The following is a 17,558-nucleotide window of genomic DNA, read 5'->3' on the forward strand; positions in this document are numbered from 1 at the left end:
ACATTCTGCCGGTCTGATTCCTCTTCCTCCTCCTTCTTGTGAACTCCGGACCCATCTCTCTCTCGAGCCCCAAAGCCCTGACTCAGGCTGGCATCTCCGGTTTCTGACTCTGCGCCATCGAAGATTCACTCACTAGTCTGCTGTTAGACTTTAGAGGCGAATTGCAACAACCCAGCTGTCTGAGGCACATTCATTTGAGATGAGTGAAAATGACCCAAAACGTTGAAAAAAGCAGGGAAGAAGGAGTTTAACCACCTTAGTCCGGAGCCCTGGGGAACGGCAAAACCACAGTGAGCTCATTGTCTTATTCAGCCTGGAGAAAAACATGAAAGGAATTCATGCAGGTGTACAAGATGATGAGAGTCATTGATCATGTGGATAGCCAGAGGCTTTTTCCCAGGACGGAAATGGCTAACAGGAGGGGGGCGTGGTTTTAAAGTGCTTGGAAGTAGGTACAGAGGAGATATCAGAGCTAAGTTTTTTAAACAAAGCGTGGTGTGTGGAATGCACTGCCGGTGACGGTGGCGGAGGCGAATACAACAGGGTATTTTAAGAGTTTCTTAGATTGCTAAATGCAGCCGGTAAAAATAGAGGTCTCTGAGGTAGGGTAATTCTGGACAGAGTCCAGAGTAGGTTACATGGTTGGCACAACATTGTGGGCCGAAGGGCCTGTAATGTGTTGTAGATTATATGATTCTATGAAGTTCAAGGGAAATCTCTTCTCCGACGGAATGGTGACTAGTTGCAACCTGTCATCACAGGGAGACTGAGAGCGGAGCGGCAGAGATTGGTTTTAAAATACTGATATGGAACAGAAACATGGGCAGGGACCAGATGGGCCGAGTGACCTCTGTAGTGTACATTGTGAATGTGGTAGAGACAGGAAGTACCTGAGACACAGGATTTGATACAGAACTGATTTATCTTTCACAGATCCAGAATATTAAACACCAGTCTAGTTTAAGGCTAACATCAGCAGAACGGACTCCTCCAATGCTCAGTGACCAGGGTTCAGTCCTGGGTGCGATGAGCAGCCACAAGAACTGCAGAATCTGACAGTAACAGTCCCTCATGAACCTGCAGCTGCCTTCAGTCACCGCGATGATTAAACATTTGACACAGAGCTGATTTGAACTTCCTCCCTGATGTGAAGTTACTGGTGTTGCAGCAGCTGGGATAGTTTAGTAAAACTCTTTGCTCACTCCGGACAGAAATGTAGCCTCTATTTATTGTGAACTCACCGGAGCATCACAAGGTGGGTTAACTGAATGAGTCTCTTCGCACACACGGAGCAGGTGAACGGCCGCTTCCCAGTGCGAAGCTGTTGGTGTATCTGCGATGGCCGACTGAATCCCTCCCAAAATGAGAGCTAGGGAATGACATTACCCTGCTATCAACGTCATGGCAATATATCCAATCAGATCACGGACATGGACACGTGATCGGGCTCTCCTTGTCGCGAGTGGGGCGCTGTCTTCTCCAGCATCTCCGCCTCCACATTCAAGGATTGGCGGCATTCAAGCGCTGGTGAACTGACAGATACAGCGGAACTAACGTGATGTTGTGTTTGAGATTCCTATACACAAATCCTTTGAATTTTCTGCACTGTTAAAAGTTTACAAACCACGTCAGTGGGTGAAGGACAACATTTTAACTCAGATAATTTTAGTCCCCATGGTGCCTTCCGATAAAAACACTGTCACAACTCAAAACAATTGGAGGAGCAAGAGTTCATTTTCTGACTGGCTACAGTGTCGGCTTCAGGCACAATATCAAACTCTCCGTTTCTCTCACTGTATGAAAATGGATCATTCCTCCCCTTCATCCGTCTGTGACTTGGCTCAGTTTGTCTGTCTCCTTCGCATTCTGAGCATGCTCCACACACCCACTACGATCACAGTTTATTTACACGGCTGCGACTAGAGACCTACGGCTGTGGCTCAAAAGAGGGGAGCCATGGAGTCATCAGTAGCTAGCCATCTGGACACAAGCTGGGGTCTGATCAGCCCCGGCTGGATCACCTGGAGGAGGATGTATGATGTTGAAAGATCCGAAACACCCGATGATTCCAGGAACATCACTGAAGATGTGTCCAGAAACATCGGTAGATGTATGTACACAGCAGATTATTATGACCCTCCTGGAGTTGATGGTGGTATATTCAGAGTCAGTAATGTTATTGAATCTCAGGAGCAGGTGATTAAGCTTTCCCGTTGCAGATCGATAAACGGCCGGTGGTGCGTGGCTGGATGAGTAGGTCGTTTTCAGACTGGAAGGGGGTAGCGTTTGGAGTACCCCAGAGATCAGTCCCTGACCACAGTTGTTCACAGTTTAAAGGCCTGGTGGAGGCAGCGAGATGTGAGATGTCCCAGCCTGCTGGTGACACAGAAAGAGTGGAGGTGGGGGAGGGGATGCTATTCACATGCAATTTCGTAGCTTTGCAATCAGTACATAGTGCACTGTGGGGCTGCAGTGGCGGGATCCATTGCTGGGATCAGTTTACAGTCACTGTGGTCTGGGAGGATTTTGTGAATGAAGCGCCATTCTCCAATTTAGAATCTCAGGCCGGGGAGCAAGGGCTGTCGTTTGTATATGACGCCCCCACTGTTGATGTAGACAGGAGCATTACATCATAGACAACCATGCGTTGATGTAGACAGGAGCATTACATCATAGACAACCCCGCGTTGATGTGGACAGGAGCATTATATCACAGACCCTGCGCCCCCACCCTCGACTGGTGTTGTAGACAGGAGCATTGTATATGTAAATTGTATTTATGGCATTGTGATATCCAGACACTATAGCCCTCCACGACCTCTCTATCCAGGCCTTTGAATATTCGACTTCATTCGTAGATTTGGCCACAGGACCATCAATACTGTCATCCGATGCATTGACATAGAACGTAAACAGAAACGTTGCCAACACAGACCCCTGTGGATTTCTGGGGTAGTAATCTCAGGATTACTGCCTGCGCCACGTGCTAGCGATGTAAGAATAGCGTGATCAGGCGTATTAATGTGTGGCTGAGAGACTTGTGCAGGGGGCAGGGCTTCATATTCCTGGATCATTGGGGCCTCTTCCGGGGCAGGTACGACCGGTACAAAAAGGACGGGTTACACCTGAACCCAAAGGGATCCAATATCCTAGCGGGCACATTTAATAAACCTGTTAGTGAGGGTTTAAACGAATTTGGCACGGTGAGTGGGTTTGCAGCAAGAATGTCCAGGTTCTGAGGTTCTTTGAGTACATGGCCTGCTTTTCCGACGCAGGGAAAGTGTAGGAAGTGTCCATGGAGGGGAGGCTTGTTTCTCTGATGTTCTCCGCTCTCCAAAGTTCTCTGCAGTTCCTTGCAGTCATGGGCAGAGCGGTAGCCATACGAAGGCGTGAAGTATCGACAAGAAGCTCAGAGACCTCGGCCTTCACCCTGCCTTGTGTAGCTGGATCCTGGACTTCCTGTCAGATCGCCGGCAGGTGGTAAGAGTGGGCTCCCTCACCTCTGTCTCTCTGACCCTCAGCAGTCATACGTGCAGGGTTGTCTCCTTGGCCCCTTCCTTTACTCACTGTGCACCCATGACCGTGTCGCCACCCACAGCTCCAAACTGCTAATCAAATTCGATGACGACACTACATTGATTGGCCCAATCTCAAATAGTAACGAGGCAGCCTACAGAGAAGAAGTCATCACCCCGACACAGTGGTGTCAAGAAAACAACCTCTCCCTCATGGTGACAAAAACAAAGGAGCTGGTTGTGGACTGCAGGAGGAATGGAGACACTGACCAAATTCAACATTTCCAAGTCTGTTATTGACACAAAATTCACATTTTAATATTGATCCTGACACAATGTATTTTATATATTGTTAATGACATAAAACGTATTTATAGATTGTGACTGACAGAGAATCGTATAATCTGTGTTCCGTGTGTTATCTGAATGTACTTGCCTGTGATGCTGCCACAAGTCAGTGTTTCTCTGTACCTGTACCTTCCCGTACTTGTGCACTTGGCAATAAATTCAACAGGACCTGAGAAAACTCAGTGAGATTTGATTAGTGATGATCATCTTGGCAGCTCGGTAGGTCGAATGTATGAGACAGTACACTGTTAAATGCAAAACCCTGAACAGTGTTGATGATCAGAGGAATTTAAACTAAAAGTTCATCGGTCCCTGAAAGAGACTGCACAGATTGATTGAGTGGTTAAGAAGGCAAATGGCGTGGTTGTCTTTATTAGTTGAAGCACTGAGTTGAAAAGTCGGGAAGTTGTGTTGCGGCTGTTACGAGCCTGCGGTCGGACTGTGACTGTGTCTTTAAGAGCGCCGGAGTGAGGAGGCGGGACTATGACGTCAGTCACAGGCTGACGGCGCTAACTGTGGATTTAACCATAAGAGAGAGAGAGCGATCTGCAGACAGGCAGTCGGCCGGTCGAAACAGAGAGAGAGAGACTGGAAAAGCTGATAGCTTCAGTTTGTCGCAGCTGAGACTTGGAACTCTCCTATGCCCACAAGAGTGAGTTGATCATCGGTACACGGAACCACAACGAATGTGTGTGGCTATCACTTCGTATAATCCACAGGAGATCAATCCAGTGTGAACTCTGTTACTGCTGGTTCGTTTCTAAAACGTTACAGTTCGTAACACAGCTTTATAAAACTAGTTAGACCACATCTGGAATGTTTCATACATTTCTGGTCGTCCCCATTCTCGGAAGGATGTCGGAGTTTGGGGAAGGTGCAGAAGAGGTTTACCAGCATACTGCCTGGATTGGAGGGCATGAGCTATAACGAGAGGTTAGACAAACTTGGATTGTTTACTCCAGAGCGGAGCAGTCTGGGGTGGGACTAGATAGACGTTTATAAGATGATGAGAGGAATAGTCATATTCATAGTCATACGTTATTGATTCCGAGGGAAATTGGGTTTCGTTACAGTTGCACCAACCAAGAATAGAATATAAATATAGCAATATAAAACCATTAATAATTAAATAATAATATGTAGTTTATGCCGGATGGAAATTAGTCCAGGACCAGCCTATTGGCTCAGGGTGTCTGACCCTCCAAGGGAGAAGTTGTAAAGTTTGATGGCCACAGGCAGGAATGACTTCCGATGACGCTCTGTGTTGCACATCGGTGGAATGAGTCTCTGGCTGAATGTACTCCTGTGTCCACCCAGTACATTATGTAGTGGATGGGAGACATTGTCCAAGATGGCATGCAACTTGGACAGCGTCCTCTTTTCAGGCACCACCGTCAGAGAGTCCAGATCCATCCCCACAACATCAGTGGCCTTACGAATTAGTTTGTTGATTCTGCTGGTGTCTGCTACCCTCAGCCTGCTGCCCCAGCACAAACAGCAAACATGATAGCACTGGCCACCACAGACTCGTAGAATATTCACAGCATCTTCCGACAGATGTTAAAGGACCTCAGTCTCCTCAGGAAATAGAGTGGACAAACGATATATTTTTCCTGGGGGTTGAAATGTGCAATACGTTTAATGTGAGAGGAGATGTGAGCGGCAAGTTTGTTTCTTTCTATAGAGTAGTGGGAAGCTGGAGTCTCTGCCTCGGGTGGGAGACCCCACCGGTCACATAATCCCTTTTGCCCCTCCCGCTTAACCGCAGATGGGCAGCATCTGCGCGTCTGTTTCCGAGGCCCCGCCCTCCCGATGATGCAACAATCACTTCGCGCATGCCCTCTGTCTCCGAGTGATTGGTGTTTTCCTTTCCGCTCAGTGCTGAAGGGCATCTTCTATGTGATCGGCAAGGGGTCCTCGCCTCCTGGGTCGTGGAGCCGGGGGTCGGGATCACTGTCTGCGGGCCGAAGATATCACTTTCCCAACGGTGAGTATTGAGACCGATCCCGAGTGGGAAGATCTGATGTTGGCCATGAGCCCCGAACTGAGGGCCGATTACTCGTTTAATTTCCAGTTATCTGGGCTCGTCGGAAATGCGTAGACTTCACTTAATCTGCATTGAACGATCCAAACCAGGGGCCCAAGCTGTCTATTTCCGCAGAATTGAAATGGAAGACCTGCCAACAGGTCACGTGAGGCTGTGTCCCGCAGGTCTGCCCCGCCCTCCTCTTTATGATGCAAGATGATGTGGTGTCTGCTATAATACCCGAATGGGTGGTGATGCTTCCTCCACATTGTGTTGGGAAATCTGATGTTGGGCACTGAGTCCCGTTAACTTTCCCCAACTCGCCTCACTTCCTGAGGCTCCTCGCATTTGTCCTGAAGCTTTATGGCTCTTGTGCCTTCACCACGACTGGGGTGAGTGAGAAAGGAGAATGTCTCAGGTTTTGGGGATCTTTGATTTCACGGCCTGGTTTACCAAGGGACTGGGAAGTCCAGGGGGGAGAATGGTTTCTGTGATGTCCACGTGGCCAAGTAGTTAAGCAGTTGAATTAGCAATCTGAAGGTTGTGAGTTCATCCCTCAGTCCAGGCAGCGTGTTGTGTCCGTGAGCAAGGCACTTAACCACACATTGCTTCTGCATGTTAAGAGCCCAGCGACGGCAGTTGGTGCATTATGCAGGTAAAATGGACCCGGGATTCGGGCTGCTTGGGCTTATGAGGTGCTGAGTGAGTATTTCTGGTCTGGGATCTGATGTTTGTTTCTGGAGTTCCTTTGGATGCAATGACTACTAATCTGAGGAGAGGATGAGTTCCCATTCCATGCTCACAAGGAGAGGCCGTGAGTAAATGGGCTGTTCCATGTTTACAACAGTAGAAATAGACCCGTGAGTTTGGTGTTCAAACTGTGTTTGCAAACCCCCCCCCCCCAAACTCACTGTCACCTGTCTGTCACATGGTGGAAATCAAGCAGAATCTCAAGTTGCTGGAGATCTGCACTAAAAACAGAAAATGTTAGAAGTCATTCTGACAAAACGTTATTAAACTGAATTGTAAAGTTTGTTCCTCTCCCCACACCTATTCCTCACCAGCTGTGTGTTTCTGGTAATTCCAGTGTCTTTTTATTACATTCACCCTGGAATGGTTTATATTTCCTGAAATGGACCTGTTCTAACCTGGGAATGGAAATAGCTCGTTCTGTGATTGTAGAACAGTAAAGAAAGCTCAAATGTTCCCTGTAAATTATCCTGGTACCAATCTATCTGTTACTCCTGGAAACTTGTTCAGTTGTTGCTGACGAGGATTACAAGAATAATCTCAGGAATGATCAGCTTTATGTATGAGGAGAATTTGATGGTTCTGGACCTGTGATCAATGGAGTTCAGAGGGACGGTGGGGGTGGAGGGATGTATGGTTAAGTAAACCTACTGAATGCTGAAAAGCCTGGATACAGTGGACATTGCAGAGGATGTTTCCGTAAGATGGAGGGTCAGTGATCTGACAGCACAGTTTCAGAATAAAGATGGCTCCCTTTCTTTTTTTTGTTTTTCTTTCTTTTGTTACATTTAAAATGGGAATTTTGTTATGTTAGTCTGGGGAATGCGGCTTTGTTGTGCTTTAACACTGAAGATAGTTTGCGCTAACAGTTTGTTTACTTTAAAATGAGATAACGGGGTTCTATTAGCCAATGGGTGGTTATGTATTGTTTTGTTTTCGGATGCCATTCTGTATGATATGACTGTGGACTGAGTTTTGGCGGGGAGTTGGAGGAGAGACGAGGAGGACCGCGGACGTGCGGAGAGGCTCCGGTCAATCACTCAGGGTGGTCCCGAGCCGTGAGTCGACAGGATCCGGGTGGTCGTCTGACGTCGAATTGAGCTCCAACGGTAGCGCGCGAAGAACTTGGACTTTGATAAATGTTGGCGCCTTTTTTTTCCATTACTTTCCTCTCTGTATCAAATGTATATTAATGCCCTAGAATTAGTAATATCTATAAAGTGTATGTGTTAAAATTTACTGGGTGTGCTGGCTGATGATTGATGTTTGTGATTGATTCGAGCGGTGACTGTTCCTGAGGGGAGTGTTGAAGCAGGTGCTGGGCGGGATTTCCCCCAGACATACACGAGCCAATATAACGGAACGTTACACTGAGATGAGAAAAAAATTTTGGCCAAAATATCTCTGATCTGTGGAAGTTGTTGCCACAGAGGTTGGTTCAGGCTGCTATTTGGGTATATTTATGACAGAGATTAATATATTCATGATTACTAAGTACCTTCAGGGTTACAGGAGGAAGGGAGGAGTATGGTGTTGGAATAAAACTCAGCCATGGTTGAATGGTGGAGCAGACCAGAGGGGTCAAATCACCTAATTCTGTTCCTGTGTCTTATGTCTCACCATGACTGAATGATGGCTCCTTCTTATTCCATATTGTTTTGTGACATGTGAGGGACAATAAAAGATTGTTCACTGAGATCATTATATCTGCTTTCAATGTTTAAATTTCAGTCAGGTTTGTTCTTAGTAATATCAAGCAGAAATGTTTGGTTCTCCTTTGTACTGTTAAAGTGCTTCATTGTCTTTAATGTTAAAGTTAGACCTGTGGTAAGAGATTTATTGGAAGAATACAAGGGAACAGCAACAAGTGAACCAGCCCGAAGATTGGGAGCATCAACTGGAGAGGACCCATCTGACTTGGAGAATCCAGTGATTCGGTCAGGGGAAAGTTTGGTGAGTGTCATTTACTCAAACGCTGTTCATTTTGACATTACATTACATACATGTACAAAGGAAGTGGGAAATAGTTGGAGTGAGACTGAATGCGCCCAGAAGAACCAGTTATGCCTCTGTCAGACCCAGTTGCAATCACTCCAGGTCTGGTAATGTGCTTCCAGCAGCCCTGCTATTTAAAACCATTCCTATTCTGTGGAAGTCGAATCTGAACAAAGTCACTCAGAGACAGTAAAAGTACAAACTCTTTATTCCAAATACCCGGGGCTTACTCAGTTAGTCGCTCAAACAGAAACAGTCAATGACTATTCCGGGTCAATCCACTAACTGACTAACAATTCCCTTTACACCACAGGTATATCCGTGCAGATACCCCCCACACAAGACAGGCTGGAGCCAAAGTTATTTACAACATGACAACCCCTAAAGACAAATTACAAAATAGTCATCATGGCTTACACACACAGAACAGACTGAAGCTATCCTATCTCTACGCATGAGTGCACAGGGAGATAAGCATCCTGAAACCCTAGCTAGCTGCCCTCAAGAAGAAATATGGCTCAGCATGACTGAGCACATCTGTTGATCATCAGCAGTTTCTTTCAGAAAAGCAGACTGCTATTGTTTAACGAAGTGTTAACCCTTTTACATACTTTATCATTCCCTCCTTTTGATTATTACTTGATCTACAAAGCAGTAATTTTTTACAGAGAAAGCAACAATGGTAATGATAACAATCATATGTACAACTATTCAGCCATAATGCAATATCTCGCCCCACATATTACCAAACAGGCCTTCGAAGACCACCATTTCGACCCTTCGGTGAAACCGTGTAAATCCTGCTCTACTTTCTTGATGCTGTCAGTCTCCTTGGCAGTGTGCTCGGAGAGAGATGTAATGTTAGTAGAGTCATCAGGGATATAGGTGCAGCATTCTGTGTCAATAATAGCACAGGTTCCCCCTTTCTCAGCCAGGATAAAATCTGAAGCCATACGATTCTGTACGACTTTTTGCCAGATTGCAATCATTTCAGTGGATATTTCTGTTACTTGGGCCTGTGTTTCTGTCAGGGCTCCTGCAGTATTGTGGCCAGCTCCTCAAGTGCTGTAGCCAAATTGATTATCTCTTGTGAATTGCTGGCTACTCCATAGGAGAGAAAAGCGATCATCCAAAATCGCTCAGTCTCAGTTATTCCTCTCCGCTGCTGGGCACCTGCAAGTATGGCCAGGATGCATGTTTCCCAGTATAGGAAGTTCTGTTTGGTGGGGGCCTGAGATACCATCCCTCAAAACACTGATAGCCACAGTCATCTCTGACTGGACCACAGTTTCTCAACTCACTGCCCCACATGTTATTTGAGAAAACCCAGGCTGAGCGGGATTACTGACATTGGAATCATAGTTTTACCATGCTGGGGAATTTCGGCACAAACCCAGCAGGTCCCTAGTTCTACCTGTTTGGCACAGGTGTGACAGAAAGGTGTTAACATGGGGGCCCCAGATGCTTGGGTGAGCCTTCTCAAAGTCACAAACACGAACACCACTATCAGCCAATACATTTTCCTTTAGTCTGAGAGAGTCCTTCTACTCAGTTCCTGCAGTAACACGTTTGTTGTCTGTTCGATGTATCCACCGAGATTGCCTCTTCAGTTTCACAGCCATGGGAGTGGTCAGCAACACCTGATGCGATCCTCTCCACCGAGGTCTGAGTTTCCCTCGATCCCAGTTCTTGATCAGGACAAAATCCCCAGGTTCTGTGGTGGGATAGTCACTCCTCTCTGCGGGGTAGTTCTCTTCCTTGTAAGCCTGTCGTACCTGTGAATGTAATGCTTGGAGAATTTTAGTTAGTTGGCCCGTTGTCATGTACAATTCCAAATGTATAACAGGAGTCGGTGTAAATGTTCGCACTTTTGTCTGTTGCACAGTCCAGTAATGCACTGCCCTCTCTTCCTTTAACCTCTCCAAACACCATGAGTGGGAAATTCTGTCCCTCGAAGGGTGCATAATATTGGCTTTCCTCAGTTGAGCACCCCATAGGCTCATAACACAGAGTCACATGGGGATGAACCACTGGCAGAGGGGCTTCAAACGAAGTGGGGTCCAAATTAAGTGCCCACCACAGCGGGGGTGGGGGGGGTGGAGGACGGTAACTGGGGAGGATGTCAGTTATTAACTCGTCCCAGGTTGATATCCTTGTCTGTGCATAGAATCTTGACTTCCAATGGACACAGCAAGTCTCTCCCTGCAAGATTACACCCCGAATGGTGGAGAGTGTGAATGAAACCTCACACTGGTTCCCCTGGAAATCCACCTGCAGTGGCTGGGTACGTGAATACATACATTCTGTGCCTTCGAACCCAGACAGACTGATTGTAGTGTCTGATAGCTGAAATTCCTTTTCCGATACTATTTCCTGATCGAGAGTGGTTGTGGTTGCCCCCATATCAATCATAAACAGAAGTGGAATTCCAGCAACTTGCATTACCACATTGGGCTCTTCCTGAGGGGTGGTAATCACGGTAGGAAGCATCCTTGCTTGTCAATTTCTGAACACGTTGTTGTCCCCACCTGTCCCTTGGTAGGTTTTTGTTCCCATTTCTGTTCCCCAGATATAGTCCGCTCACGTCCTGCTTCCCGCTAAACATATTCACCTTTAATATTAGTTCCCTTCGGGGTTGATCGGGATTCGAAAGCTGGGTCCCAATAGTATGTCAAAGCTCGTCGCATTCGATTTCGGTCATTGTCAGGCCAATCCATATTATTGGTTTTAATCATGTTGGCTGACTTAGTTGGTAAGCATTGGAGCAGTAAGGCGTTAAACTGGGTGGACGGATTCCCACATTAAAGGCTTGGTCTCCTGTGAAAGTGCCTTAGCAGGCCACAAATCGCTCCCAATAGTCTGGTCCCGATTCCCCAGGCTGAGGTTTCCATTCTTGTACTTTAGTGATGTTTACGAGTTGCTGGAGAGCCCTTTCCAAGGCTTGAATTATCTGGTCTGTCTGTTCATTCTCATTATGGTTTCCTGCCTGAAACTCCTGATAGGTTTGGTATCTCAATTCTGCCTTCCATTTCCACCCCTCATCGGCTGACAGAATCATGCAGCAGAGACTGAATAAATCTTGCGGTGTCACTTTAAACATTTGTGTATTACTGCGGACATACTGAGCAAACTGTGCTGGTTTTTCTTTTCTGATTCATGATCATTATCATTTCCTGAGGCTTCCAGGGTGCATACACAGGAATCACTGAAGGCAGTCCTGCTTGTGGATTGGGCAGCATTTGGGTGGGCAATTGTCTTTGTGGAGCCATTAACTCTGGGGTTTTATTGGATTCTTCCCCCCCTGTCTCGGAATGATGCACGATATTCCCTTTCTGGATCTTAGGGTATCGGGACCTCCCCTTCCCTGATGCCGCTGTTTTACCTGAGCGGCCACCGTATCTGAGTACTGGGAGGATTGGGATTCAGAAGCACTGGGTGCACTTGGCCCCTGGTAAGGTGGGGGAGGAGTTACGGTGGGTGCCCACTCCTCATCATCGTCACTGTCCTCAAACAGGGTCGGTCTGCCAGATATGGGTTCGGGATCCTTGTTTCCCTATCAGTTCGAACTTTAGACCAATGTTCCTGCCCTTCTCTCCTATTTAGGCCGGCCTTAGTTTGCTTACGTTGTTTTTCCTGCTCTTGTTTTCAGCGCCCATCCACCATTTACACTCCAGTTTTAGCGTCTCCCAACCTTTGGCGTTCCTTCTGTAGTGCATACCTCTATCCCTTTTTCACATGCATTATTCCTCCAACTTGCTAATAATATACTGTTCCACTTTACATCTGCCTTTTCCTTCCATTCCCTTTTCAACAATTTCCACTTCTTTCCACAGTTCTTTTTCCATATTAAATTTACTGCTTTTTCTCATGAGGTAATATCCCACCAGAGTCTGCTTGGCACTCCCGATATTGGGATCCTGTTTGTGATGCCAAATGTTAAAGTTGAATCTGAATAAAACTCAGGAGACCAGCTTCTTATCGTCACCACAGTTTATTGTGCATTCTCCTGCAGGAGTTTAACACCCATGTTGTCAAAGGAAAGGCACGTAAGCACTGCCACCAACTGACAAGTAAATACCTTAGTCAGGTTACAGCCTTATATTTATACATAGTAAGCCCCATGCATTACTATTGGTAGATGTTATTAGAACTGATACAGCCACCATGTCTGTTGGTGCAAAACTTAATTAATTAGATAAGAGAGTTCACTAAATCAAGGTTTTAGTTACAGATGGATGTACTATCCAGTCCTTGTCAGTTGTTCCCTTTGCAAGGCCCTGACTTAATTACAGACAGATGTTCATTCCTGTCCTTATCAGTGAGTCCTCCTCCCTTTACTCAAACGACGGTACAATGTATTATGTTATCAACTAATGAGAGTACAATGTATAATGCTTTCAGCTCTCAGTGTGTCTCTCTGCAAGCCGCAGAGAACTGGTAATGAGTCTGTCTTAGCTAACCGCTGAAGACAGAGTTTACTTCAGTTCAAAAATTCCTGTTCAGTCCCAATTATTCTTTTAGCCAGAGGTTACATAGGTTCGAAATGATTTTTTAATATATCCTCAATTCCTCAGGAAGATTCAGGGAAAATATTTATGTCCAATACAGAAACTAGTGTTACCTGTGTGTTTGTGGTGATACAGAAGTCGCTGGAGAATTCACAAGTGGGAAGAAGTGGAATGATATTTGGAAATCTGACTTTTTAAAGCGTAATGTAGCAAGCAAACCACATATGGACAATGTGCAAAAGCTCTGGTGAGAAAATACTTTGTTACCCATTACAGTCCTGCTACATAGTTTATGTGAGAGTGCAGATGAACTCGATCGAACCCAGAGGAGATCAAAGTTCTTAACGACAGTGATTTGCTAGCTGTTAAAATGAATATCTCTATATATAAAATTCACTGTGCACATTTTGTCACTGGGTTAAAAAATGCACAGTACAAGATTTATGTGCACACTGGTCATTACAAATTATAGGGGACATTGGTGGGAAGGTGGGGAGACCTCCAGTGTCCCTGATGCCCTCACTTACAAGTAGTGTATCCAGCTGCAGCTTGTAACCCTGTATGTTAAGGAGTTGGAACTTGAAATGGATGAATTCCAGAACATCCAGGAGTTGGAGGGGGTGATAAATATGACATGAAGAGAGGTGAATTGCACCCAAAGTGCGGGACACAGGAAACTGGGTGAGAATCGCGAAGGGGAATGAGGTTAAACAGCCATCACAGAGTACTCTTGCTGCTATCCCACACACTTTTGAAGCTGTTGGAGATATTACCTAGCAGAAAAATATTCAAAGGGATGACAGCAGATTCGTTAGTTCGGAGAACAGAATGAGAGTGGACTAATACCCTCGTGGTAAGGCTTGCTAGTGCTCGCGTGGGGGGAGGGGGTGATGTGGTTAAAATAAGTTGTAGGGGGGATGGGAGCCCGAATGACAGAACAGATAGTGGAGAGGGTGAATTGAATTGAATTGACTTTATTACATACATCCTTCATATACATGAGGAGTAGAAATCTTTACGTTACATCTCCGTCTAAATGTGCAATGTGTAATTTATAGTAATATATAATAGATAGTTTGTACATAGGACAGTCAATATAACATAGAAATCAATTAATCACTCTGATGGCCTGGTAGAAGATGATGTCCCGGAGACTGTTGGTCCTTCTGCTGTGGTATCATTTCCTGGATGGTAGCAGCAGGAACAGATTGTGGTTGTGGTGATTTGGATCACCAATGATCCTTCGGGCCCTTTCTGCGCACCTGTCTCTGTAAATGTCTTGAATAGTGGGAAGTTCACATCTACAGATGCGCTGGGCTGTCCACACCACTCTTTGCAGGTTCCTACGATTATGGGAAGTACAGTTCCCATACCAGGTGGTGATGCAGCCAGTCAGGATGCTCTCAACTGTGTCCCTGTAGAAAGTTCTTAGGATTTGGGGCCCCATCCCAGACTTTTTCAACCATCTGATGTGAAAGAGCCATGTGAGATCCTCGGTCAAAACACAGCCATGTGAGATCCTCGGTGATGTTTATGCCGAGGAATTTAAAGCTGTTCACCGTCTCAACCCCAGATCCATTGATGTCAATAGGGGTTAGCCTGTCTCCAGTCCTCCTGTCGTCCACAAGCAGCTCCTTTGTTTCTGTGACAATGAGGGAGAGTTTGTTTTCTTGACACCAGTCAGATGTTGTTCAGATCTCAGACAGAGTCAGCAATCAAATGGCTGAGCATGGTGCGATGAATGTGCTGAGCTGTGTATATCACAATGCAAGAAGCATCGTAGGAAAGCCAGATGAGCTCAGGACAGGGAATTATGAAATTTTGGCCATTACTGGGAGTTTGTTGCACCCAACAGTCTGATGGATTTCGAGGAACAAATTTGTAGAGAGATTGCAGACCATGCCAAGAAGCAAAGCTGATTCAGTAACTGATTTTGACTTTCCATATATTGACTGGGACTCCATACTGTAAAAGGACTAGATGGGGTAGAGTTTGTCAAATGTGCCCTTAAACAGTACGTAGAAGTCCTGACGTAAAAGTGTCCAATAATTTGTTAGGAAATGATCCAGGGCTGGTGACAGAAATTAGTGATCATAATGCCATGAGTTTCAAAGTAAATATGGAAAAAGAGAGGTCTGGACCATGGTTTGAGATTCTAAATTGGAGAAAGGTCAATTTTGATGATATCAGAAAGCATTTGACAAATGTAGTTTGGGACAGGTGGTCTTCTGGCAAAGGAGAACCTGGTAAGTGGGAGGCCTTCAGAAGTGAAAATTTGAATATGTAGAGTTTGTATGTGCCTGCCAAAGTAAAAGTTGAAATGCAGCTGGTGCAGGGAACCTTTGTTTTCAAGAGATATTGAGGCCCTGGCTATTTTGTTCCTCTAAATGCCTCAGACCGTTGAGTGCTACCAAGACTCATTAGTGACTACAATATCATAATTCCATGCCCTGCGCTCATCTTACTTTTTTTTCAGTCATCTTCCATTGGTTTCTAAAAGATTCCCAATAGTTTTTGCTCTTTTGTTTGTCCTCTCTTTGGCTTTTATGTTGGCTTTGGCTTCTCATTTCAGCCACGGTTGTGTCCTCCTGCCTTTCCAATGCTTCCACTTCTTTGGGATGTATCAATCACTCACCTCCCGAATTACTCCCAGAAACTCCAGCCATTGTTGCTTCGTTCTTACTCCTACCCTTTCCCTTCCAAACAAGTTTGGCCAGCTTCTCTGTCATAGAAACATAAAGAAGTTCAGTATGGAAACAGGCCACTTGGCCCAACTAGTCAATGCTGAAAAAACATTTAAGCTGTCTAAATCAACTACCTGCCTCGGGACCATCACCCTCCATACCCCTACCATCCAGGCTCCTGTCCAAACTTCTGTTAAATGTTGAAATCTGGCTCATATTCACCACTTGTGCTGACATCTCATTCCACACTCTCACGACCATTTCAGTAAAGAGTTTTCCCAAATGTTCCCATTAAATTTTCACCTTCCCCACTTACCCATGACCTCTGGTTGTCGTCCCACCCAACCTCAGTGGAAAAAGCTGCTTTCATTTACCCTATCTATACCCTCATAATTTTGTATACTTCTAACAAATCCTCAAAGTAATGTGTTAATTCCCTTTTTTAGGTGTATATGATGATGAGGGGCATTGATCGTGTGGATAGTCAGAGGTTTTTTCCCAGGGCTGAAATGGCTAACACAAGGGGGCATAGTTTTAAGGTGTTTGGAAACAAAAACCGAGGAGGTGTCAGGGGTAAGTTTTTTACCCAGAGAGTGGTGGATACATGGAATACACTGCCAGCTATTTGTGTGAGAGTGTTTCAGTTACTGTGGGGCCAGGCACCCATGCAGCTCAGTGGGAACAGGGAATAATAGCAATAGAGAGAGTAAGACTGAGCAAGGTCACAGATTGGAGATGGCAGAAATGCCCCATTCTTATAGAGACAGGAAGAGCATCAGAGAATTTGATGGTCATTTCAGATACCAGCACTGTGCCCAGTTAGAAGATGATTTCTCTCTCCAACTTGGATTGAACCTCACTGTAACAGTGTGATGTCAGATCCTGCCTTGACAACTCAAGTGATCTCATCTGAAATGTTGTCCGACACCCACTGATGGATTTTCTAAATCTTTTTGCAGCTTAAAAGTGACAAAGAATTTGTCTACGAGAATCCTGAACACAACACACTAGTTTTCCTGTCTCTGTCCAGATATTTAAGAAGTGGAGGAAGGGATTCACTTGATCATTCTTCCTGCTCAGACTGTGGGGAGGGATTCACTCGGTCATCTGACTGACTGGCACACCCGTCATTTTACACAGGGGGGAAACCATTCATCTGTTCAGACATTGGGAATAGATTCCGTCAGCAAGTTCACTCTGGGACGAGGCCATTCACCTGTTCTGTGGGTGAGAAGGGATTCAGTTGATCTTCCCATCTGTGGACACACCATTGAGTTCACACTGGGCAGAGGCTGGTCATCTGCTGAATTTGTGGGAAGGATACACTCGGTCGTCTGACCTTGAGCACATCAGCGAGTTCACACTGGGGAGAGGCCGTTCACCTGCTCAGACTGTGGGAAGGCATTCACCTGCTCATTTAAACTGAAGGCACATCAGAGATTTCACAGCGGGGAGAGGCCGTTCACCTGCTCGGACTGTGGGAAGGGATTCACTGGCTCATATGAACTGAAGGTACATCAGTGAGTTCACACTGGGGAGAGGCCGTTCACCTGTTCAGACAGTGGGAAGGGATTCACTTTGTCATCTCAGCTGAAGGTACATCAGAGTTCACATTGGGGAGAGGATATGCAGCTGCTCAGACTGTGGGAAGTGATCCACACAGTTAGTTAGCTTACAAGCGCACCAGTCAGTTCTCAGTCAAATGTGCATCACTGAGTTCACACTGGGGAGA

The 17,558-nt window shown here is 45.8% G+C and overlaps 1 long non-coding RNA gene across 1 annotated transcript; it reads left to right on the top strand.

Moving 5' to 3' along the window:
- The first annotated feature begins 5,730 nt into the window (after positions 1-5,730).
- On the top strand, positions 5,731-16,874 carry LOC140207663 (uncharacterized). Its single transcript, XR_011888613.1, has 3 exons — positions 5,731-5,850; positions 8,456-8,592; positions 16,786-16,874. It is a non-coding gene; the product is annotated as an uncharacterized lncRNA (long non-coding RNA).
- The last annotated feature ends 684 nt before the right edge of the window (positions 16,875-17,558 follow it).

Source organism: Mobula birostris, chromosome 13 (genome assembly GCF_030028105.1).
Source record: "Mobula birostris isolate sMobBir1 chromosome 13, sMobBir1.hap1, whole genome shotgun sequence".
Lineage (NCBI taxonomy): Eukaryota > Metazoa > Chordata > Chondrichthyes > Myliobatiformes > Myliobatidae > Mobula > Mobula birostris.